This window comes from Esox lucius, chromosome 17 (assembly GCF_011004845.1).
Source record: "Esox lucius isolate fEsoLuc1 chromosome 17, fEsoLuc1.pri, whole genome shotgun sequence".
Classification (NCBI taxonomy): Eukaryota; Metazoa; Chordata; class Actinopteri; order Esociformes; family Esocidae; genus Esox; species Esox lucius.
The window spans coordinates 7,875,096-7,900,507 of NC_047585.1; the positions used below are offsets into that span (position 1 = coordinate 7,875,096).

The 25,412-nt window shown below is 41.8% G+C and overlaps 1 long non-coding RNA gene across 1 annotated transcript in view; it reads right to left on the minus strand.

The window, feature by feature from the left end:
• Window positions 1–19,945: 19,945 nt before the first annotated feature.
• The window catches only part of fer1l4, a 151,467-nt gene continuing 146,000 nt past the window's right edge, over window positions 19,946–25,412 (minus strand). Inside the window, exon 46 of the long non-coding RNA XR_002198019.3 lies at window positions 19,946–20,499. This is a non-coding gene — a long non-coding RNA (fer-1 like family member 4). The remainder of the gene's footprint in view (window positions 20,500–25,412) is intronic.

Consider the following 25,412-nt stretch of genomic DNA (forward strand, 5'->3'; position numbering starts at 1 on the left):
TTTCACAAATTCAAAAAAGGGCGCCAAACCATTAAAATGAATATAATGAGTCCCAATGGCAAATATGTTCCTTGTGAGGAGGTGGACTTATCTACCTCTTTTCTAGGCTGTAAGTCAAATGGGGTGAGTATGGTGAACTTGCTAAACATTGTCTACTTAATCAACTGAGTCAGTGTATTTGTGAAGGAATAGATCAAATAGGCCGATAGATGTGATTTCATGCTCCTTGTAAAAGTATTTTTTGTACTTTTTAAATACAAAAATAAAGTATTTTATTTTGATACATGGTGGGGCTGCTGTATTTTGTATTTTATTTTGATACACTTAAAATTAGGGTATTTGGTATCATATTTTAAAATACATTTAGATGTATCTTTGCCCATCTCAGTTGAGTGTGACCTCTTTGGCGCACTGAATGAATACTAAGCACCTGTTGTCAATTTCCTGTTCTATTGTTTGTCATAGTATTTAGTTCAGTCTCACTCCCATCTGATTGTGAGGTATTGTTTTGTACACTACTAAGCTGTTCTTAGTGTTTGCTTTCTTAGAGTGAATATACCAGTCCCAGACTTTGTTATTTTTGTGTATGACCATTCAGCCTGTCCCAGATATACCCTTTGTCTACTCCTCTGTACCTTCCCTGGTGTTTTGGATCTCTGGTATTTTTGACTCTAGCCTGTTTCAATACCATGATTTCTGTCCTGATCCTTCTGCTGTTTAAATAAACCTACACTGTGCACTCTGCACTCCGCAGAACCATGCATTATTTTTAATGGAAGACGTATGTTTGCTCTTCTTAATGGTTGCGCACAACTAAGCACAGTTTGCACAATCGCTAAATTATCACAGGTCAACCCAAGTCAGTTTCCCACAATACTGAATAAAAACAATTGGCACTCATGATTCAGTGAACTCTATAACTGGTCGCATCAAGCACATGAAAAGGTACCCAAGGGACAGTATGGGAGATGTGCATAACTGCCACTTCCTTGCTGGCCATCAACTGCAAAAGAACAAAATATTTGGATACCTAGAAAATAATAAAAAAGGTGCATTGTCCTTCTATGAATAAAACAATTTGGAAAAGAACTGGCTATATAATTGCGTTATTATTGTTTAGATTTCAGTGTTTGTGCATTGTAATAGTTGTTAATACAATGCACAATATTTGAAAGCACCTTATATGCAACCTTATATCCAACGTAGTACATTTACTCCGGAAACAATAATGACACCACTGCACCTTTTTCTTTACTTTCCAAAAAGTCAAAAAGGAAGGTTTTGCGTGAGGAACAGAAGGGGTAAAATTAAGAGACCACTGCAAATTGAACGCTTCTTTTCCTCACTCAAAAAGAAAAAGGTGCAGTGGTCTCTTAATTTTTCTAGGAGCTGTATATATTTTGTTTAATTTAGGCTTTTTTGGTTTAACTTAATTCCAATCAAGTACATTTACTATGTTATTTTTTATGCGCTATAGGCAAAATTTTCCCTAAAAATGATGAGCACTTAATTTTCTTGGCAGCCAATAAGCCATGTGTATTGGAAACACTGTATTTTGTTCTTGTATTTAATCATTTTACAAATAAAAGTTATAGGCCTCTAGACTTCATGCAATTTTGTTATTTGTACCTTCTGTAAACGCTCCTCTCAGCTTTGAGAGTCTCACAGTATCCCCAACCCGGAACTTGTGTCTTTGATGACCATTTTCTCATTATTGTTTTCCCAACAGGTTCTTGAGAACTAGTCTAACATCTTCTTCACAAACGTCACCAGGCTTTATCTTAATAGACTGATGGTAGCTATGGTAGTAACCATGAACAAAATCTTGAATAATCTTAATGTAGCGATGAGTGTTAGCAGCTGTGAGATACCTCCACATTCGTGATTTAATTGTTTTATTAAATCTCTCAACAATACTCACTTTTAAATAATTTCCTGTAGCAAAATGTTTTATGTTGTGCTTCTTCATTAACATTTCAAAATGTGAATTAAAAAACTCCTTCCCCTTGTCCGTTGGAACTTTTTGTGGTGTTCTTCCTTCTTTTAATATGTCTTCAAATGCTCGCTTTACCTCGATACTACCTTTATTTCTCAGCACACGAATCCATGCTTATTTGCTTAATAAATCTATGCATGTTAACATAAATTTCATTTTATCGTTTTCCACACTATAAGCACAGATGTCAGCAAAATCCATCAGAAATTGTGAATTTATATCATGAACAATAACTCTATTTCTTTGAAAATGTATAGCTACAGGCCTGTGTAGCGTGTATGTATCCTGGGCGAGCAGCCAGTCATCGGCCTCGTCGTTTTTGAGAATCTCCCCGGTTATCTCCAAGTATGCTCTTTTCAAACCTTGTCTACCCACATTAGCACTAGGGTTTGCTGGGTCGTAGTAAATACTTTTCATAACCTGTTCAGACATCGTAGAGCGTTCGGGCAATAATGAGAAGTAATACATGTTTAACATAGTTTTATTTGAGTTTTCGAAATTACAATTCATCCAAGAAAGTTACACAGACATTCAGATTTCTGCTGATTAGAAAATCTGTAAACAATTTAGAAATACAATCTAAATCCAGAGCATCATTACTCAACAATTGTATCACACAAACATCTGTTACATACATAAACAAACATAACAGGTGCCCAATTTTAAAGTTTATACATGTATATGAAGTTGGTTAGAGCAGTTGATTTAACACCGTTTGACAACGTGCTTTATGGAGAATAGCCGCAACAACATTTTCCAGAATCATACCCAATGTTACTTTGATGACCTTTAAAACTTTTGTGATAACTCTTGTTAGCATTTTATAGGTATGACAGATTAAAAGGTCCTAGCCAATCACCAATCCGGTCAATCCAATGGTAGTTTCTTGTTGGGTATGCCGGTGGAATCGAGCTGTTGGGGTCAGGGGTTCCATAGAAGGCTTCAAAGTTGTCATCCTAGGCGTCACACAGCCACCCCTCAGTCTTGGGGTCTTCAATCTCTGATTGGTTTTAATCTTGAGACATGTTTCGTAAATTCTTCAGACTGCTTGATAGTCTCAGGCAGTCTGTCTGTTTTTATGCTGTGTTGAGGATGGTGAGGGCTTCCGGGTTGTACGTCAGTCGAACAGTCCGCAGTCACAGTCTGCATCGGTTTCTTTCGGTGCTGCCATGTTGATTGCATCTCTGCTGACCATTTGAAATTTCATACCAAATCGCTGAGCTGCGTTTAAATTGTTAGCTTTCAACTGTGTTTCACCCAAAACATTGATTGCCGCACAATCCGCCATGGTTTGTAATGTGTAGGTAAGTTTACTCAGACCATCACAGGAGTCTGCGTGGTTTAAATACACAGACTATTGCAACATCTCATAAAACTTGAAAGGTTAACACCCACTGGTTGTATGACATTTGTTGCACCACTTGTCAGAACATAAAATGCCAGGGGGGTTATAGCATTGCTGAACCTCCATTTGTTAAACATCAGACACCTTGCCGCTGATATAACACTTATTTATTGCCTGGGAATTTAACATTCCAGAACCCTAAGACCCATTTGTTAAACATCAAACAAAAACCACCTGTTATAACACTAGTCTGGGGTGCTCATCAGTCATTGTAAAACATAAATCATGGACACATAAATTGCAAAGTCACCGGTGGAAGTCCCACCCTGCAAACCGGATGTCCCGCCCACCTGTCAAATCAATCTGGTAGACCCGCACACTAGGGTCAAAAATCACCAATCTGACACAATATACCCTACATTTACTACTAGCATTCATGTGGTATTACAGCAATGAGCAACTCCTGATTTGTAGTGTTCTTATTTATTGAGGCATTATTCTGCATCATTTCCCAGTTCCAATTTCCGACAAGCACACAAACAGAGCATTAGTAATCGACCAACATTTTATTCTTACATTCAATAACATTATTCGCTTATAATTTCATTTTTTATTAAATGCTTTTTGTCTAAAAGATGAACAATTGTATATCTATTCCTATGTAAATTATTATGTAATATTATGTAGTTAGTGCAGTATAGACATTTATTGGCATCATTCTCTGAGTAGCTTTTCCTTCCAATCATAGCATATTAAACATTTAAATAGCTATGTCTTAAGCAAGTCTACATCCACTTCTGTCATCCCATAATGTACTTACGTGTAACAGGTCACCTCTGCCTGGCTCTTTCAACTTTGTGACAAAAGCAGAGTAGTAACTCCACCCTAAAAGAAATTAACCTCATTACGAAATAATGACATTTCAGCTTCGAGGGCCAACACATCATTTGCTGGGCCATCACACACCTTTGTGGCTATTATTGAGGATGTAAAATCAGGTACTGTGTGGTTAATGTTAATGTTAATGTTGTTCAATACAATGCCTATTTATTTACAGTAGCCTTTGGATGGACTTGTAGTAGTATATTCAGATTCGCCATAATCGTCCGATTCCAATGGTATATTATTTGTAGCCACTTTCCTGAAGTGTTCCGTGTATAATTGGGGTTTTCCGTGTATAATATGGGTTGTATAGTTGTATAGTTTGGGTTGCTATGAGAACCTTTCACCAGGCAACGACATTGCCAATGCATCTTAGAAAGGCTCATTTGTACACTACTATGAATATTACATGCGTGTACATCACTATATATGATGTTTTGAACCATAATACATCGTTTGTATTATATATAAGATATAAAAATAAATATTTAGTCAAAATAGTATGGGGATGTTCTTGAGTTTTTGGGAAGAAGTTGGTAATTTTTCTGAGTTTATAAAATATATAAGTCCAAACGTAACTAGCGATCTAGTGCTGCCATCTGCTGGCCGTTTTGAGTCATTACACCCATTACATGGGTTTTTACATTCAATCTTATTTATTTCATAATGTTTTATTTCTAGGTAGAAGAACCACATTTTTTGGGGGTGCCTATATTTTTTACCTTCTATTATATAATTATTTCATTATTTTCAACCCAATTACAGTGTAATTTGATAGTAAAGGCATGAAAGTATGGGGAAATACCATTGACACAAAATCTCATAATGCTTTCAAAAAACAATCTTGATGCTGAATGGCAGAAATGTTTTTCGAAAACAATTTTTTTGCCTTTCAAACAGATGAGTTTTATAAATAGTTACCCAGAAGTCTGTTTTTATGTGTTTTTATTGTAGCCAGAGGGGTTGCTATTAAAAGGATACATCATAATAGGTTGTATCTGTTACAGAAATGAATCTAGGACCCAAAATGTCCCACTAGTGAAATCCGGCCGAAAGCCCCATAGGCTACCAAGGGTTAACATTGATGAAATGGGTATTTACACATTTTTACCAACTAAATTGTGTCCATGTAAGTGTTAAAATAACTTCACAATTACGCATTTGTAACAGGATGATGACATAAAGCCAATCCAAATAATGGAATTAGAATTAATTCTAATCTACTTTTAGAATGGTTACAAACTGTAAGACCCTATGAAAACAGTATCAGATTTTGTGAGCTAGAAAGATTTCCTTGTGGTTTATTTTTAACAACATTTTAGTTTAATTTGTGGAAATACAAATTACATTTTTATTGTACACTTTTAGGCTTGTATTTACTGCTGCGATATTGTCCTTCACATTAGATTGAACCTACAAAATGTTTGCCATAAATTGGTAGCTTAAATATTTAATCCTTGTCTTTGTTTTGAATCAAGAACGCCTTCATCATGAAATAAACCACCTCCTTTCAAGTTCACCTCCTTTCTGACCATGCTATTCCTGCAGTATCTGGGGTTTCCCACAGTTGGAGTTCTAGGACTGCTCTGTCCCAGGATAGGTGGATGGAGTACAGGCCTGAGATTGTAGACTCCCTGCTGGCAGCGGAGCATGCTCTACAGAAGACCTGCCAGACCTGTAAAGCACAGAGGGTGGTTTTGCGATGCAGAATGCCTACCAAGACAGTTCTACTGTGAAGGCTGTGATGTCATCACTCATTCACATTTATCCCTGCATAACAGAGAGTCTATGGTTGAGGGATTCTAAATTGCTGTCCCCGCAACAACAGCCATATCTCAAAGTAATGGGAAATATGCTTTTCAAGTTATATTTCTGTGACACTATATGACCCAAAGTGTTGTGAACAAAACGAGTAACATTGTTGTCCCTAGATTGTTTCTTACCAACGGATGTGCCGGAGGTAATACAGGTGCTGGTCATAAAATTAGAATATCATCAAAAAGTTGATTTATTTCAGTAATTCCATTCAAAGAGTAAAACTTGCATATTATATTCATTCATTACACACAGACTGATATATTTCAAATGTTTATTTATTTTAATTGTGATGATTATAACTGACAACTAATGAAAATCCCAAATTCAGTACTTCTGAATTTGGGATTTTATTTAAGACCAATATATTCTTTATTTTAGAATATTACTTAAGACCAATACAAAAATTTTTTTTTAGAAATGTTGGCCCACAATAAAGTATGAACATGAAAAGTATGAGCATGTACAGCACTCAATACTAAGTTGGGGCTCCTTTTGCCTGAATAACTGCAGCAATGCGGCATGGCATGGAGTCGATCAGTCTGTGGCACTGCTCAGGTGTTATGAGAGCCCAGGTTGCTCTGATAGTGGCCTTCAGCTCTTCTGCATTGTTGGGTCTGGCGTATCGCATCTTCCTCTTCACAATACCCCATAGATTTTCTATAGGGTTAAGGTGAGGCAAGTTTGCTGGCCAATTAAGAACAGGGATACCATGGTCCTTAAACCAGTTACTGGTAGCTTTGGCACTGTGTGCAGGTGCTAAGTCCTCTTGGAAAATGAAATCTGCATCTCCATAAATTTGGTCGACAGCAGGAAGCATGGAGTGCTCTAAAACCTCTTGGGAGATAGCTGCGTTGACCTTGGACAAACACAGTGGACCAACACCAGCAGATGACATGACACCCCAAACCATCACTGACTGTGGAAACTTTTCACTGGACTTCAAGCAATATGGATTCTGTGCCTCTCCTCTCTTGCTTCAGACTCTGTGACCTTGATTCCCAAAGGAAATGCAACATTTACTTTCATCAGATAACATAACTCAGCAGTCCAGTCCTTTTTGTCATTAGCCCAGGCGAGACGCTTCTGACGCTGTGTCTTGTTCAAGAGTGGCTTGACACTAGGAATGTGACAGCTGAAACCCATGTCTTGCACAAGTCTGTGTGTGGTGGTTCTTGAAGCACTGACACCAGCTGCAGTCCACTCTTTGTGAATCTCCCTCACATTTTTGAATGGGTTTTGTTTCACAATCCTCTCCAGGTTGCGGTTATCCCTATTGCTTGTACACTTTTTTCTACCACATATTTTCCTTCCCTTCACCTCTCTATTAATGTGCTTGGACACAGAGCTCTGTGAACAGCCAGCCTCTTTAGCTATGACCTTTTGTGTCTTGCCCTCCTTGTGCAAGGTGTCAGTGGTCGTCTTTTGGGCAGCTGTCAAGTCAGCAGTCTTCCCCATGATTGTGTTGCCTACAGAACTAGACTGAAAGACCATTTAAAGGTCTTTGCAGGTGTTTTGGGTTAATTAGCTGATTAGAGTGTGGCACCAGGTGTCTTCAATATTGAACCTTTTCACAATATTACATTTTCTGAGATAATGAATTTGGGTTTTCATTAGTTGTCAGGTGAGTTGGATCCGATGGCGGGGGAGAAAGCTGGACAGACTCGGCAGGCCCAAGCGTACTGTAAGGGTCTGCTGGGAACGTCTGGCCGAGTCTCCTGTCAGAGAGATCTTTAACTCCCACCTCTGGCAGAGCTTCGACTGGATCCCGAGGGAGGTTGGAGATATTGAGTCCAAGTGGACCATGTTCTCCACCGCCATTGTCGAAGCGGTCGCTCGGAGCTGTGGCTGTAAGGTCTCTGGTGCCTGTCGAGGCGGCAATCCCCGAACCCGGTGGTGGACACCGGAAGTAAAGGATGCCGTCAAGCTGAAGAAGGAGTCCTGTCAGGCCTGGTTGGCTTGTGGGACTCCTGACGCAGCTGACGGGTACCGACAGGCCAAGCGGGCTGCAGCCCGGGTGGTTGTGGAGGCAAAAACTCGGGCCTGGGAGGAGTTCGGTGAGGCCATGGAGAAGGACTATCGGCTGGCCTCGAAGAGATTCTGGCAAACCATCCGGCGCCTCAGGAGAGGGAAACAGTGCCCTACCAACGCTGTTTACAGTAGAGGTGGGCAGCTGTTGACCTCAAATGAGGATGTCGTCGGGCAGTGGAAGGAATACTTCGAGGATCTCCTCAATCCCGCTGTCACTTCTTCCATTGAGGAAGCAGAGGATGAGGGCTCAGAGGTGGACTCGTCCATCACCCGGGCTGAAGTCACTGAGGTGGTCAAGAAACTCCTCGGTGGCAAGGCACCGGGGGTGGATGAGATCCGCCCTGAGTACCTCAAGTCTCTGGATGTTGTGGGGCTGTCTTGGTTGACACGCCTGTGCAACATCGCGTGGCGGTCGGGGACAGTGCCTCTGGGATGGCAGACCGGGGTGGTGGTCCCTCTTTTTAAGAAGGGGGACCGGAGGGTGTGTTCCAACTATAGGGGGATCACACTTCTCAGCCTCCCCGGGAAAGTCTATGCCAGGGTACTGGAGAGGAGAATACGGCCGATAGTAGAACCTCGGATTCAGGAGGAACAGTGTGGTTTTCGTCCGGGCCGTGGAACACTGGACCAGCTCTATACCCTCTACGGGGTGTTGGAGGGTTCATGGGAGTTTGCCCAACCAATCCACATGTGTTTTGTGGATTTGGAGAAGGCATTCGACTGTGTCCCTCGCGGCATCTTGTGGAGGGTGCTTGGGGAATATGGGGTCCTGGGTCCTTTGCTAAGGGCTGTCAGGTCCCTGTACAACCGAAGCAGGAGCTTGGTCCGCATTGCCGGCAGTAAGTCAGACTTGTTCCCAGTGCATGTTGGACTCCGGCAGGGCTGCCCTTTGTCACCAGTTCTGTTCGTAATTTTTATGGACAGAATTTCTAGGCGCAGCCAGGGGCCGGAGGGTGTCAGGTTTGGGGACCACACAATTTCGTCTCTGCTTTTTGCAGATGATGTTGTCGTGTTGGCCCCTTCTAACCAGGACCTTCAGCATGCGCTGGGACGGTTTGCAGCCGAGTGTGAAGCGGTGGGGATGAAAATCAGTACCTCCAAATCCGAGGCCATGGTCCTCAGTCGGAAAAGGGTGGCTTGCCCACTTCAGGTTGGTGGAGAGTGCCTGCCTCAAGTGGAGGAGTTTAAGTATCTAGGGGTCTTGTTCACGAGTGAGGGAAGGATTAACGGGAGATTGACAGACGGATCGGTGCAGCTTCTGCAGTAATGCAGTCGATGTATCGGTCTGTCGTGGTGAAGAAAGAGCTGAGCCGCAAGGCAAAGCTCTCGATTTACCAGTCAATCTACGTTCCTACTCTCACCTATGGTCATGAGCTTTGGGTCATGACCGAAAGGACAAGATCCCGGATACAGGCGGCCGAAATGAGCTTTCTCCGCAGGGTGGCCGGGCGATCCCTTAGAGATAGGGTGAGAAGCTCGGTCACCCGGGAGGAGCTCAGAGTAGAGCCGCTGCTCCTCCACATCGAGAGGGGTCAGCTGAGGTGGCTTGGGCATCTTTTTCGGATGCCTCCGGAACGCCTTCCTGGGAAGGTGTTCCGGTCCCGTCCCACCGGGAGGAGACCCCGGGGAAGACCTAGGACACGCTGGAGGGACTATGTCTCCCGGCTGGCCTGGGAACGCCTCGGTGTCCCCCCGGAAGAGCTAGAGGAAGTGTCTGGGGAGAGGGAAGTCTGGGCATCCCTGCTTAGACTGCTGCCCCCGCGACCCGGCCCCGGATAAGCGGAAGAAGATGGTGATGGTGGTGGTGATGGTGGTGGTGGAGATACTGAATTTGGGTTTTCATTAGTTGTCAGTTATAATTATCAAAATTAAAAGAAATAAACACTTGAAATATATCAGTCTGTGTGGAATGAAGGTATACATTTTCACTTTTTGAATGGAATTACTGAAATAAATCAACTTTTTTTATGACCTGCATGTGCTTGCCTGACAAGCACCATCCACGTTGGACCTGGAAAACATGTAATCCTTGTAGGAATCAATGTTATGTGCAATATTTACACTAACCAAACGGTGATGCTTAACATACACTCTCCTAAATGTCATCACCATCAACATACATATTTTTGTCAATAAATTATGTATAAATTACAAAAATATCCTACAATTATATACACTCACCTAAAGGATTATTAGGAACACCTGTTCAATTTCTCATTAATGCAATTATCTAATCAACCAATCACATGGAAGTTGCTTCAATGCATTTAGGGGTGTGGTCCTGGTCAAGACAATCTCCTGAACTCCAAACTGAATGTCAGAATGGGAAAGAAAGGTGATTAAAGCAATTTTGAGCGTGGCATGGTTGTTGGTGCCAGATAGGCCAGTCTGAGTATTTCACAATCTGCTCAGTAACTGGGATTTTCACGCAAAACTATTTCTAGGGTTTACAAAGAATGGTGTGAAAAGGGAAAAACATCCAGTATGCGGCAGTCCTGTGGGCGAAAATGCTTTGTTGATGCTAGAGGTCAGAGGAGAATGGGTCGACTGATTCAAGCTGACAGAAGAGCAACTTTGACTGAAATAACCACTTGTTACAACCGAGGTATGCAGCAAAGCATTTGTGAAGCCACAATAAGCACAACCTTGAGGCGGATGGGCTACAACAGCAGAAGACCCCACCGGGTACCACTCATCTCCACTACAAATAGGAAAAAGAGGCTACAATTTGCACGAGCTCACCAGAATTAGACAGTTGAAGACTGGAAGAATGTTGCCTGGTCTGATTTCTGTTGAGACATTCAGATGGTAGAGTCAGAATTTGGCGCAAACAGAATGATAACATGGATCCACCATGCCTTACCACTGTGCAGGCTGCTGGTGGTGGTGTAATGGTGTGGGGGATGTTTTCTTGGCGCACTTTAGGCCCCTTAGTGCCAATTGGGCATCGTTTAAATGCCACAGCCTACCTGAGCATTGTTTCTGACCATGTCCATCCCTTTATGACCACCATGTACTCATCCTCTGATGGCTACTTCCAGCAGGATAATGCACCATGTCACAAAGCTTGAATCAATTCAAATTGGTTTCTTGAACATGACAATGATTCACTGTACTGAAATGGCCCCCACAGTCACCAAATCTCAACCCAATAGAGCATCTTTGGGATGTGGTGGAACGGGAGCTTCGTGCCCTGGATGTGCATCCCACAAATCTCCATCAACTGCAAGATGCTATCCTATCAATATGGGCCAACATTTCTAAAGAATGCTTTCAGTACCTTGTTGAATCAATGCCACATAGAATTAAGGCAGTTCTGAAGGCGAAAGGGGGTCAAACACAGTATTAGTATGGTGTTCCTAATAATCCTTTAGGTGAGTGTACATTGTCATAAAAATGACTAAGAGTTAAATCATTTTTTTCAAGGTCCCTACAATGTCACTGTGCCTCTGCTGACCTGCGACATGTCTCAACACCTGGACAGCTAACTTGGCGAATATAATAAAAAATTGTTACTTGCCTGCCACTGTCAACAGTGACACAATTTATTTTTTGGCTGGGTCTGAATAACCTGTTTCGCTTACAATGTATTATACAACTGACCTGGAATGTCCTTTTCTGTGACCTTCTTACCATCTGCATTTCCAAAGTCTTTGTAATTACAGTGGGGAGAACAAGTATTTGATACACTGCCGATTTTCCTACTTACAAAGCACGTAGAGGTCTGTAATTTTTCATCATAGGTACACTTCAAATGTGAGAGACGGAATCTAAAACAAAAATCCAGAAAAACACATTGTATGATAAAAAAATATACATTTGCATTTTATTGCATGACATAAGTATTTGATCACCTACCAACCAGTAAGAATTCCGTCTCTCACAGACCTGTTCGTTTTACTTTAAGAAGCCCTCCTGTTCTCCACTCATTACCTGTATTAAGTGCACCTGTTTGAACTCGTTACCTGTATAACAGACACCTGTCCAAACATTCAATCAAACAGACTCCAACCTCTCCACAATGGCCAAAGACCAGAGTACTGTGTAAGGACATCAGGGATAAAATTATAGAGTGGCTAAGGAGTGGCTCCGTAAGAAGCATCTCAAGGTCCTGGAGTGGCCTAGCCAGTCTCCAGACCTGAACCAAATAGAAAATATTTGTAGGGAGCAGAAAGTCTATATTGCCCAGCGACAGCCCCGAAACCTGAAGGATCTGGAGAAGGTCTGTATGGAGGAGTGAGCCAAAATCCCTGCTGCTGTGTGTGCAAACCTGGTCAACTATGATCTCAACATATGATCTCTGTAATTGCAAACAAAGGTTTCTGTACCAAATATTAAGTTCTGCTTTTCTGTTGTATCAAATACTTATGTCATGAAATAAAAGGCATATTAATTACTTAAAAATCATAATGTGATTTTCTGGATTTTTGTTTTAGATTCCGTCACTCACAGTTGAAGAGTACCTATGATAAAATTACAGACTTCTACATGCTTTGTAAGTGGGAAAACCTGAAAAATCGGCAGTGTATCAAATACTTGTTCTCCCCACTGTATTTTGTTTTATAGTATTATTGTTGCGACCTCACCCTTTCTTTTATCAGAATGGGATCATCTGTGGTGACACATTTCAGAAAAGTTTTTTTGAGTGGACCTACTGCTGCTGTTAGATCAGGTCTGTGTTCTGAATCACTTTGACTGCCCAGCCTGTTCACCTTGAATGCTGGCTGTGTCAGTGGATGGGAACTGGAAGCTCTATCGTTTTAAGAAAGGGTCTGGGAACATTTATTCTATTAATATTCATTTACACAGTCCTTTAAAGAGATTGCTTTCTCTCTGTTTGAAAGTCTCTAAAAATCCATCTGACATTTACACACTGTTATTGTCAACAAGTGTCACATGATCACAATTAGAGGTCAATTGATATTCTATGTATTTTCATACATCGGTTAAAGGGATAAGGACAAAGGTTTTTTTGACGGCGTGTTTATCTACAAGGATGAGAATGTATCAACGTTTGTGGCCTATATGCATGACCAAACACGTAAGTACATTTGTTATTTTTGGAGAGCTATGCCCACCCCACTATGTATGGACTTATTATACAAGAAGAATGTAGAGATTTGGACACAACAAGTTATCCACTGTCTCATACATTTTTCCCAATAGTTTTGTATCCTGTAGTCTACTTGTGTAGGGCTATGCCAAAGGGCATCCCAGTGGACAGCATCTAAGGAGTCATCAAAAAATAGAAACCAAAAGTGTGATGAAGAGGGACTTGAGGTTGCTGTGTGCCGCCATTGGGGTTCTTCTGAGGAGTCTCAATATGATGTGAGTCAATCTTTGCAAGAAGATTTGGCTGCCAGCAAACCAATCCAGTTATGTGTACAGATGTAATCTGCAAATTCTGGCCATACATGAATCAAGTTGTTGCATGCCCAGAGCTCACCTCTCTGCAAGACATGAAACCATTCCTTTCGATTATGCATGCCAAGGCACATCACTGGAAATGCGAGGTAAGTCTTAAAATAGTCAGGGCATACAATGGAGCATTGGCCTGAGTCAGGTGTATTTGACTTTTGATCATTTGGAACCACAATCTTAGTTACAAGGCTTCCCACACTGTTTTATTGGAATGATTTCTATATTCTATTTCTGATGAAGATTAAGTGGGGAGGAAGGATGGCGGTGGCACCACATTAGGGGAGGAGGTGGAGCAAGTGAACAGCTTCCTGTCTAAGGCTGCAATCTGTTCAAAGCAAATGTCCAAAGGAGGTAAACACCTTTTGGTAGTTATATCCTGCTATGTTGACTCTTATCTTAAACAGTTGTCTTTGCATTTTGTAGCAATAACCGACATGCTAACAATTCAGGCTATGGGATGAAACAGGTGGAAGAGAGAACCTACACAGCGCATTTTCTCGACGATACCTGAAGGTATATTGTGTGGATTAATAAATATTTTAAGTATTTGATTTAGGGTGAAAAGCTCGGTCACCCGGGAGGAGCTCAGAGTAGGGGTCAGCTGAGGTGGCTTGGGCATCTGTTTCAGATGCCTCCGGAACGCCTTCCTGGGAGTGCCTGCCTCCAGTGGAGGAGTTTAAGTATCTAGGGGTCTTGTTCACGAGTGAGGGAAGGATGGAACGGGAGATTGACAGACGGATCGGTGCAGCTTCTGCAGTAATGCGGTCAATGTATCGGTCTGTCATGGTTAAGAAAGAGCTGAGCGAAGCTCTCGATTTACCGGTCAATCTACATTCCTACTCTCACTTATGGTCATGAGCTTTGGGTCATGACCGAAAGGACAAGATCCCGGATACATGCGGCCGAAATGAGCTTTCTCCGCAGGGTGGCTGGGCGATCCCTTAGATTGCGAAGCTCGGTCACCTGAGAGGAGCTCAGAGTAGAGCCGCTGCTCCTCCACATCGAGAGGGGTCAGCTGAGGTGGCTTGGGTATCTGCTTCGGATGCCTCCGGAATGCCTTCCTGGGAAGGTGTTCCGGTCCCGTCCCACCGGGAGGAGACCCCGGGGAAGACCTAGGACACGCTGGAGGGACTATGTCTCCCGGCTGGCCTGGGAACGCCTCGGTGTGTCCCCGGAAAAGCTGGAGGAAGTCTGGGCATCTCTGCTTGGACTGCTGCCCCCGCGACCCGGCCCCGGATGAGCGGAGGATAATAATAATGATGATGATGATGAAGTATTTGATTTAGGAATTGAGAATTCAAACAATAGATCTTCAGTTTCTATTATTGTCATTCAGACAAATGAAGAAATCCAGAAGGCTGATAAGACTCTTCAAAAACTGAAGTGTGATTTGGATGTAGGGGATGAGACACTGGACAACGGAAGTTCAGCAATGGGCCCTTTCTGGTGAGTTAAATTTTTTTAACTTCTTCCCAAGGTGATAGGCTTTTGTATTTCTATGTTCTATCTCCAGCAGGTTATACAAAGCTGTACAGTTAAAAGGTAAGCTTAAGATAAGTCACTGATTCTCTATGGGAAGGGAATGTGAATCAGTCCAACTCTGCCACCACCAAACAATACTTGTTATTAAAAAACAGTGAAGAAATAGCATTAAGTGCTACTGCCTATCTACTGTGATTGATGTTTTGTAATTCAGATGACAGAGGGGTACCTGACTGTTCCCCAGCTGTTACAGAAGACAATCGAAGTACTGTTTGTAAGCATTAAACAGAAGAGACTGAACTTCTACTGTCAGACAGGTTGGCAAATTGTCATTAACTACCACTTTCAAAGCCATGCAATTTAAGATGGAAGGAAGCTGCAACATTTCATGCACTGAAAAATATTGGAGGAAAAGGCTAAATTAAGTGCAGCTATAGACGAGTACAACACCCTTGTAGAAGAGCCCGTTATCCCATCTCCCATCTACTAAAACCTTTCCTCAGACAACCACATATGGCCTTGGAAATTACATGGACAATGTAAGTAATATGACTGTTACGTAGAACGTTTCTGGTTTGTATTCATGTTTTCTGGGGTACAAATTGACAAGATACTATTCAAAGTAACACAATTTGGATTTGTAATACATTTACAGCAGACCTTCTCACAAAGAAAACTGCCTTTGACTGGGTGACTGAGCTTTGGGTCATGACCGAAAGGACAAGATCCCGGATACATGCGGCCGAAATGAGCTTTCTCCGCAGGGTGGCTGGGCGATCCCTTAGATTGCGAAGCTCGGTCACCTGAGAGGAGCTCAGAGCTTAGGGTGAGAAGCTCGGTCACCTGAGAGGAGCTCAGAGTAGAGCCGCTGCTCCTCCACATCGAGAGGGGTCAGTATGTAGCAGGCAAAGTATGTGGACTGTATGTAAAATTCATATAATTGAAAACTTAACACATTACATATGTTAGGCCGTCAAATAGATCAATCAGATGCTGGGTGCAGAGGTCTTCTTGCAATGCTTCAGAAAAGACTTGGCAGCCTCAGAAGACACAGGGGTGCAGTCAAGCAGACTTACAGGAGGGCTATGGGCCAAGACACTGGGATGCAGTCAAGCAGACTTACAGGAGGCACCGGGATGCAGTCAAACAGACTTACAGGAGGGCTATGGGCCAAGACACTGGGATGCAGTCAAGCAGACTTACAGGAGGGCTATGGGCCAAGACACCTCCCTACTAGAAGATGAGATGGGAGATGACCTGGTGGCCGTGTATGACAGAAGCAGCTACAGTTCTGAGGAGGAAGAGGAATCAATTCCTCATTGAATAGACTGATTTTAATTGGAGGACGTGACTTATTGTGGTGTGCTTATTGATTGCCATCTACATTTTATTATAAATGCACACTACAAAAGCCCTTTTTGTAGTGTGCATTTTCTAACATTTATGCATATGGAATTAGTCTGCCTTCCTGAGGGGATAAGTGTTAAGGCAGGTAATAGATAAAAAAATGTAATGCCTGAACTGAATAGTTTAAACTGGGCTTGTGCAAATCACCACTTATCCATTGAAATTAGATTTGAGAAATGTATATGATGTAGTGTCACTTGTGTGCACTGATTAATGTACTTAATAAAAATCTTAATGTTTAACCTTATTTGTCCTGATTTAATACATTTTCATTCCATGTACAGGAACTTTGTGGTGACTGAAAAGATGACATGGAACATGTTGTTATATTTAATTAGTTGATATATATATACCCATTTCTAGTTTTTGTATATGCTCAAGTGGTGACTCTCACTATATGAGTTTGAGTTTTTGAATGCCAGAGTTCTACTTTTAGGCCTGGATAAATGTCACAAAGGCGTTTTTTTTAAATGCACACTATTTTCCTGATCTATTTATTCAGACTAATTGCCTCACTTTTTGTAAAAAGAACTGATTCTCACATTTTGATTAAATCTTTTGTTTTGGAAAGAGAGCTTATTGTTGATGCTTCCCAGGAATTTATAGAGTTTGAGTTTAATCAAAATAATTACTTGTGTATTACACAATTAACTAAAACAGAATGCTACTTTAAAGTACATTCATTTTTCTTTCTTCAGGTCCTCTGATTAATAATCTTTGAATAAAGATGAAAGGCATAAATTTGGTCTATTTATTAGATTCATTAATTTCAATACATGAAGCTATGGGTTTCTGTGAAGGAGTAATTAACCTTTGGAATCTAAGATGTAAAACATTGAATGTAGACTCTAACCCTGATCTGTCTAAGGTGTGACTCAGTCACTTTTAATAGATTAGCCTATGGCTTTCAGCACTATATTTATAAAGATATGTCCCAATCATTTAAAATAACCACTCCCATTATAAGATCATCCATCTGAAATATAATTTCAGCTGACTAGTCTATTTTGCACATTTTCTAGACTTACCCATAGAAGACAAATGTAGTCATGACCCCGATATAAACCAGGTTGTAACCAAGTATATTGGTAGTTAGTTTTCTATAAATACAAACACATTTTATAGGAGTGTAAAGGCTGTCTCTTAATCATAGGTTATCTAGGCTAACTAAGAATACAAGAGAAGAGGCAATTACATTTTTTATTCTTGCACACACAAGACACCGGAACGTATATAAAAGGGTTTTCAGATATACAATCTTGTGGGAAACAGTTAAATAATAAAATTTCAATAGATATACTTTGTTTGAGGACCAATTGTTTATCCATATTTGAAAACACCAGAAATAATCTTAAATAATAGTTGGATTGTCAGTCTAAGCATGCAGCTAGTGGGAAAGCAATGTCACAAGGTGTAATGGCTAACTCACTGACAAACTATCAAACCCAAAACCACCTTGTGATGTTGTTCTCACACTAGCCTGACCCCAGGCTTCCTGTGAACAAGCTGCATGCTTAGACTGACAGTTAAACAAAGATTATTTCCGGTGTTTTCATTAAAATAAATAATATGATAAGGCACTGTAAAGACTTCTTGCAAGGGGATGGTGCACAATTCCCTGGCTTTGAACTTCTTAGGTTGGATTACCAATTAGCCTAATTGTGTTTTCATGCCATTTGCAGTGTTCACTATAAAACTATGCCCCACCACAAATGGACTCCTTCAAGGTAGAGAGAAATCTGTATCAGACATTTTTGGTGATCATTTTCTGAAAACAGTTGTTTAGAAATAAGCAATAAGGGTTCAATGTTGATTTGCCTTTAATTTTGTAATTAAACTTTATTTTTTTCCCTGTGTTGTGAGGGTTGAAATGGGGTGGGAGTGTCCTGGGGGGCATTTTGCAGCCGTGGTGGTGTCATTGGTGAGACGGGTGAGGACAGGGTTAAAATGTTTAAGTGGGAAGGGATGTTCACTAATAGGAGCAGGGTTGAGGGTATGTGGTGTGGGGGGAGTTGGGTGTGTGGCAGGGGTCAGGGAGTATTCAATATCAGGGTTGAGGGACTGTGGTGTGGGGGGAGTCGGGTGTGTGGCTGGGGTCAGGGAGTATTCAATATCAGGGTTGAGGGTCTGGGGTGTGGGGGGAGTCAGGTGTGTGGCAGGGGTCAGGGTAATGTGCCCATGGTCTTCCATTGCAACTTTGCAATATTAAGGAAATGGGAGAGGGGTTTCCAGAGGTAAGCATGCACTGTATACATTGATTTCTACACTGACCTGTACACAGTATAATAGCATTATAGATATAATAGTATCTATAATGCTGAGGAGCCAAAACATTATGACCATCTGCCTAACATGCAGTTGGTCGTCTGCGTACCGCCAAAACTGCGCAGAACCGCTGAGGCATGGACTCTACATGGCCCCTGAAGGTGTCCTGTGCTATCTGGCACCAAGACATTAGCAGCAGATTCTAAGTCCTATAAATTGTGAGGAGGAGCTGCCGTGTATTGGACTTGTTGGTTCGTGTATTGGACATCCCACAGCTGCTTAATCGGATTGAGATCCAGGAAATATGGAGGCTAGGACAACACATCAACTCTTCATCATGTTTCACAGACAATTCCCGAACAATGTCTTGAGTATGGCAGGGAGCATTATCCTGCTGAAAGAGGCCACTGCCTTTAGGGAATACCACTGTCATGAAGGGCTGTACCTAGTCTGTAACGATATTTTGGTATGTGGCACGTGTGAAATACAGTGGGGAGAACAAGTATTTGATACACTGCCGATTTTGCAGGTTTTCCTACTTACAAATCACTTCAACTATAAGTAGGAAAATCTGAAAATCACAGAAAATCACAAAAATCTAGAAAATCACATTGTATGATTTTTAAATAATGAATTAGCATTTTATTGCATGACATAAGTATTTGATTACCTACCAACCAGTAAGAATTCCAGCTCTCACAGACCTGTTAGTTTTTCTTTAAGAAGCCCTCCTGTTCTCCACTCATTACCTGTATTAACTGGAAGAAGTTCAATCTCCCTCGGTCTGAGGTTCCATGCAAGATCTCACCTCGTGGGGCATCATTGATCATGAGGAAGGTGAGGGATCAGCCCAGAACTACACGGCAGGACCTGGTCAATGACCTGAAGAGAGCTGGGACCACAGTCTCAAAGAACCATTAAAATTAAAATCCTGCAGCGCACGCAAGTTCCTCTTGCTCAAGCCAGCACATGTCCAGGCCCGTCTGAAGTTTGCCAATGACCATCTGGATGATCCAGAGGAGGAATGGGAGAAGGTAATGTGGTCTGATGAGACAAAAATAGAGCTTTTTGGTTTAAACTCCACTCGCCGTGTTTGGAGGAAGAAGAAGGATGAGTAGAACCCCAAGAACATCATCCCAACCGTGAAGCATGGAGGTGGAAACATCATTCTTTGTGGATGCTTTCCTGCAAAGGGGACAGGACGACTGCACAGTATTCAGGGGAGGATGGATGGGGCCATGTATTGCGAGATCTTGGCCAACAACCTCCTTCCCTCATAAATGGGGGCAAAAACAAAAGTGTTACGTTTATAATTTTGTTCAGTATAGATTGACATTATATATTTCTACCTGCACCTTTTTATTGCTTGAGTTGTGTATTATTACCTGGTTGGCAAGAGAAGTAACTTGGCATGTATCTCTGTGTTTTCAAGAGCTCAAGAATCATGAAATATGACAATTTGAAAGAGACTAGGGCGCTTGGACTAGATTGTCTAATATCTGTTTAATTAATATTCAGATTTAATTTTGATATATCACATAACAATAACTAAAACAACTTGAGGTACATAACTTGAGGTACAAAAACTTTAAAATAGTAACTGAATAACTGTTACATTAAATTAGATACATGAAAATCAGATTTTTTTATATTACGTCTCTGTGACTGATGCTATCATCCATTTACAATAAGCGCACTAATCTGTCCAGGGAGGGTGTAGAGGATGAGGACAAGGAAGAGCACTAGGACTGCCAGGATGAGTAGAGCAATAATGTACTTCTTGTACTTTTTCCAGATGAAGAAGATGAAGGTCTTCAGGGGGTTGATAAACCAGTTGAAGGATGTCTTGGGGCGACTAAAGGTACAATAAAGGAAAGAGCCAAAATCAAGATGGAGTTACTCTGAAAATATCAGTGTTTCTCTACTTTAAAGGAAATTAAACATTATGAAATGATGTGAGCACTAGGAAATAGACGCAGAGTTCCAATTTTTGAATGGGAATTAAACATATAAATTAGAAATGAATAAACATAGCAAATTTATATGAAGTGTGCTCTATAGAACAGTTTTAATCAAAAGTGTTTATACAGTATAAATGTTTATATGGAGTGTACGGTTAATCAACAACCTACACACCCTTAAGGTGCCTAATTGTTACTGGTTGCCAATACCATTTGTATTTTTTCATTATACTTGGGGTATTGGTTCTGATATACCACAGTTTTAGCCAATAAGCATTCAGGACTCAAACACACAGCTTATGATATCATTTATAAACAAGGTAGTTTGGGTCGTGGATGCTGATTGGCTGAAATATCATTCTGGCTGTGTGTGGTATTTATTGCTATTATTAATAGATTCAAACATTAAAAATCATTTTGCATAATTCCTGTAGCATTTTTAAGTAATCAGACAAGGGAGTGTGGCATATGGCCAATTTTCTACAGCTAAGATATATTTCTAGGCACTGAGGTATACTTAAGCAATAAGGCATGAGATGCTGTGGTTTATGGCCAATACATCACAGCTAACAGATGTTCTAAGGCACGATGGATGGCGAAGTGCCTGGACACAGCACTTCGTTGTGGTATATTGGCAATAAATCACAAAGCCCCAAGATGGCAACCAGTATCAAATGGATAGCAATGTAACTGGAGCAGTAAAAAGGGTAACACTTACAATAAGGTTCCATCTGTAAAGTGTTTAGAAAGGCTTTATAAGGACACTATTATTGGTTATTAAATGGTGTATGATACATTAAAACATGCTTAAATAACCAATATTAAGCCTTTGTAAACACTTTACCACACTATACCTTATTATTAAGTGTAACCATAAGAAGTAATGCGAATTGTTGTGCCGAAGAACATCTCTTAACTGTGGTATATTGGCCATATACCACACCTCTTCATGCCTTACTGCTTACAGTTAAGTCAGAATTAAAGTGTTCAAATCACTCAGTTTATAATTAATTATGCTAGTGGGGGTCTGGTGTATGGTCATTATATCACAGCTAATGGCTGATATTTGAACATGAAACAATGCCTGGATACAGCCTTTTGCCATGCTATATTAGTCATTTACCACAAACATGGATGGTGTGTCTTGCTATTAATTTACTGGTTAAGATATACACTACCAATCAAAAGTTTGGGGTCATTCAGAAGTGTCCTTGTTTTCAAAAGAAAATACAATATTTTGTCCATTAAAATAACATAAAACTGATCAGTAATACAATGTAGAGATTGTTAAAGATCTCATTTAAGGCTGTGTGCTACTCCCTTCACAGAACAGCGCAAATTGGCTCTAACGAGAATAGAAAGAGGAGTGAGAGGCCCCAGTGCACAACTGAGCAAGAGGACAAATACATTAGAATGTCTAGTATGAGAAAAAGATGCCTCACAGGCAGTGGCATTGAGGTAGTGTGGGGGGGGGGGGGGGGTACTAAGTATATAGGGCCCTAATGTGTAGAGGGGCCCTCAAAAATGTTTGAATCTTGAAGAAAGGGGGGAGAGGCCCCTTGTACAGTGAGAGAAAAATTTATTTGATCCCCTGCTGATTTTGTACGTTTGCCCACTGACAAAGAAATGATCACTCTATAATTTTAATGGTAGGTTTATTTGAACAGTCAGAGACAGAATAACAACAAAAAAATCCAGAAAAACGCATGTCAAAAATGTTATACATTGATTTGCATCTTAATAAGTAAAATAAGTATTCGACCCCTCTGCAAAACATGACTTGGTACTTGGTGGCAAAACCTTTGTTGGCAATCACAGAGGTCAGATGTTTCTTCTAGTTGGCCACCAGGTTTGCACACATCTCAGGAGAGATTTTATCCCACTCCTCTTTACAGACCTTCTCCAAGTCATTAAGGTTTTGAGGCTGATGTTTGGCAACTCGAACCTTCAAATCATTCCACAGATTTTCTATGGGATTAAGGTATGGAGACTGGCTAGGCCACTCCAGGACCTTAATGTACTTATTTTTGAGCCACTCCTTTGTTGCCTTTTTGGGTTTTGGGTCATTGTCATGCTGGAATACCCATCCATGAACCATTTTCAATGCCCTGGCTGAGGGAAGGAGGTTCTCACCCATGATTTGACAGTACATGGTCTCGTCCACCGTCCCTTTGATGCGGTGAAGTTGTCCTGTCCCTTTAGCAGAAAATCACCCTTAATGCATAATGTTTCCACCTCCACGTTTGACAGTGGGGATGGTGTTCTTGGGGTCACAGGCAGCATTCCTCCACCTCCAAACACAGCAAGATGAGTTGATGCCAAATAGCTCGATTTTGGTCTCATCTGACCAAAACAGGTGCTGTGGGAGTATGGGGTGAGGAGGTCCCTTCTGAGGGCTATCCAATCCCTGTACGTCCAAAGTGAGAGCTGTGTTCGGGTTCTCGGTAGTAAGTCAGACTCGTTCCAGGCGGGGGTTGGCCAGGGCTGCGCTTTGTAGCCAATCCTGTTTGTAACTTTTATGGACAGGATTTCGAGGCGTAGTCGGGGAGGGGACGGGTTGCAGTTCGGTGGGCTGGGGATCTCATCGCTGCTTTTTGCGGATGATGTGGTCCTGATGGCATCATCGGTCTGTGACCTTCAGCACTCACTGGACCGGTTCACAGCCGAGTGCGAAGCGGTTGGGATGAGGATTAGCACCTCTAAATCAGAGGCCATGGTTCTCAGCAGGAAACCGATGGAGTGCTTCCTCCAGGTAGGGAATGAGGCGTTACCCCAAGTAAAGGAGTTCGCGAGTGAGGGGACAATGGAGCCGGAGATTGGCCGGAGAATCGGAGCAGCGGGGGCGGTATTGCATTCGCTTTACCGCAGCATTGTGGCGAAAAGAGAGCTGAGCCGGAAGGCAAAGCTCTCGATATACCGGTCAATTTTTGTTCCTACCCTCACCTATGGTCATGAAGGCTGGGTCATGCCCGAAAGAACAAGATCGCGAGTACAAGTGGCTGTAATGGGTTTTCTCAGAAGGGTGGCTGGCTTCTCCCTTAGGGATAGGGTGAGAAGCTCAGTCATTCGTGAGGAACTCAGAGTAGAGCCGCTGCTCCTTTGCATCGAAAGGAGCCAGTTGAGGTGGTTCGGGCATCTGGTAAGGATGCCCCAAGGACGTCTCCCTAGGGAGGTGTTCCAGGCACGTACAGCTGGGAGGAGACCTCGGGGTAGGCCCAGGACTAGGTGGAGAGATTATATTTCAACACTGGCCTGGGAACGCCTTGGGATCCCCCAGTCAGAGCTGGCAAATGTGGCTCGGGAAAGGGAAGTTTGGGGTCCCCTGCTGGAGCTGCTGCTCCCGCGACCCGATACCGGATAAGCGGATGAAGATGAGATGAGACCACAGCACTTTCACCCAGTTCTCCTCTGAATCATTCAGATGTTCATTGGCAAACTTAAGACGGGCCTGTACATGTGCTTTCTTGAGCAGGGGGACCTTGTGGGCGTTGCAGGATTTCAGTCCTTCAGGGCATAGTGTGTTACCAATTGTTTTCTTGGTGACTATGGTTCCAGCTGCCTTGAGATCATTGACAAGATCCTCCCATGTAGTTCTGGTCTGATTCCTCACCGTTCACATGATCATTGGAACTCCACGAGGTGAGATCTTGCATGGAGCCCCAGACTGAGGGAGATTGACAGTTCTTTTGTGTTTCTTCTATTTGCAAATATTTGCACCAACTGTTGTCACCTTCTCACCAAGCTGCTTGGCCTTGCACAGCTCTTTGGTCTTGGCCATGGTGGAGCGTTTTAGAATATGATGGATTGATTGCTTCTGTGGACAGGTGTCTTTTATACAGGTAACAAACTGAGATTAGGAGCACTCCCTTTAAGAGTGTGCTCCTAATCTCAGCTCGATACCTGTATAAAAGACACCTGGGAGCCAGAAATCTTTCTGATTGAGAGGGGACCAAATACTTATTTCACTCATTAAAATGCAAATCAATTTATAAAATGTTTGACATACAGGGCCAAAAATGTTGTGCTACACCCCTGCTCACAGGTCCTCAAGTGCTTCCAATGTCAACTGTGAAGAGGTGACTCTGGGATGCTGGCCTCCTAGGCCGAGTTGCAAAGAAAAAGCCATATCTCAGATAAAATGGGCAAAAGAAAACTGACATTTCTATGGATAGACAAATCTATGTTTGAGGTGTTCGGATAACAAAGAAGTATATATGTCAGACGCAGACCAAATGAAATGGTGGAGGCAATGTGATGGTCTTGGGGTGCTTTGGTGATGGTAAAGTGGGTGATTTGTATAGGGTAAAAGAGATCATGAAGAAGGAAAGGTATGACACCATTTTGAAATACCATGCTATAACCAATGGACAGCGCTTGATTGGAGCCAATTTCCTCCTACAACAGAACACAGTCACCAAATCTCTTCCCTATTGAGCAGAAGCTTGACCGTATTAAACATGTGGGAGGAGCATAGGGTGAAATCTCTTCAGATTACCTGAACAAATTGACAGCTACAATGTCACAAAGTTCTGCAAGGCTATGATTGGTGCAAATGGATTCTTTGACATAAGCAACATTTGAAAGACACAATTAGTTCTGTTAAAAATCGTTATTCCTATTCATATTAATTTCATGTATGTTTGCATGGAAAACAAGTGACCCCAAACTTAGAACGGTAGTGAATTTCTTAATGCTTATATTTGCCACACACCTTCAGGCCTTAAGGGATGCCTATGTATTCAGTACACACACATATGATCTAAAAATATTTAACATTTACTATGACCATGAAAGACATTGCACACTT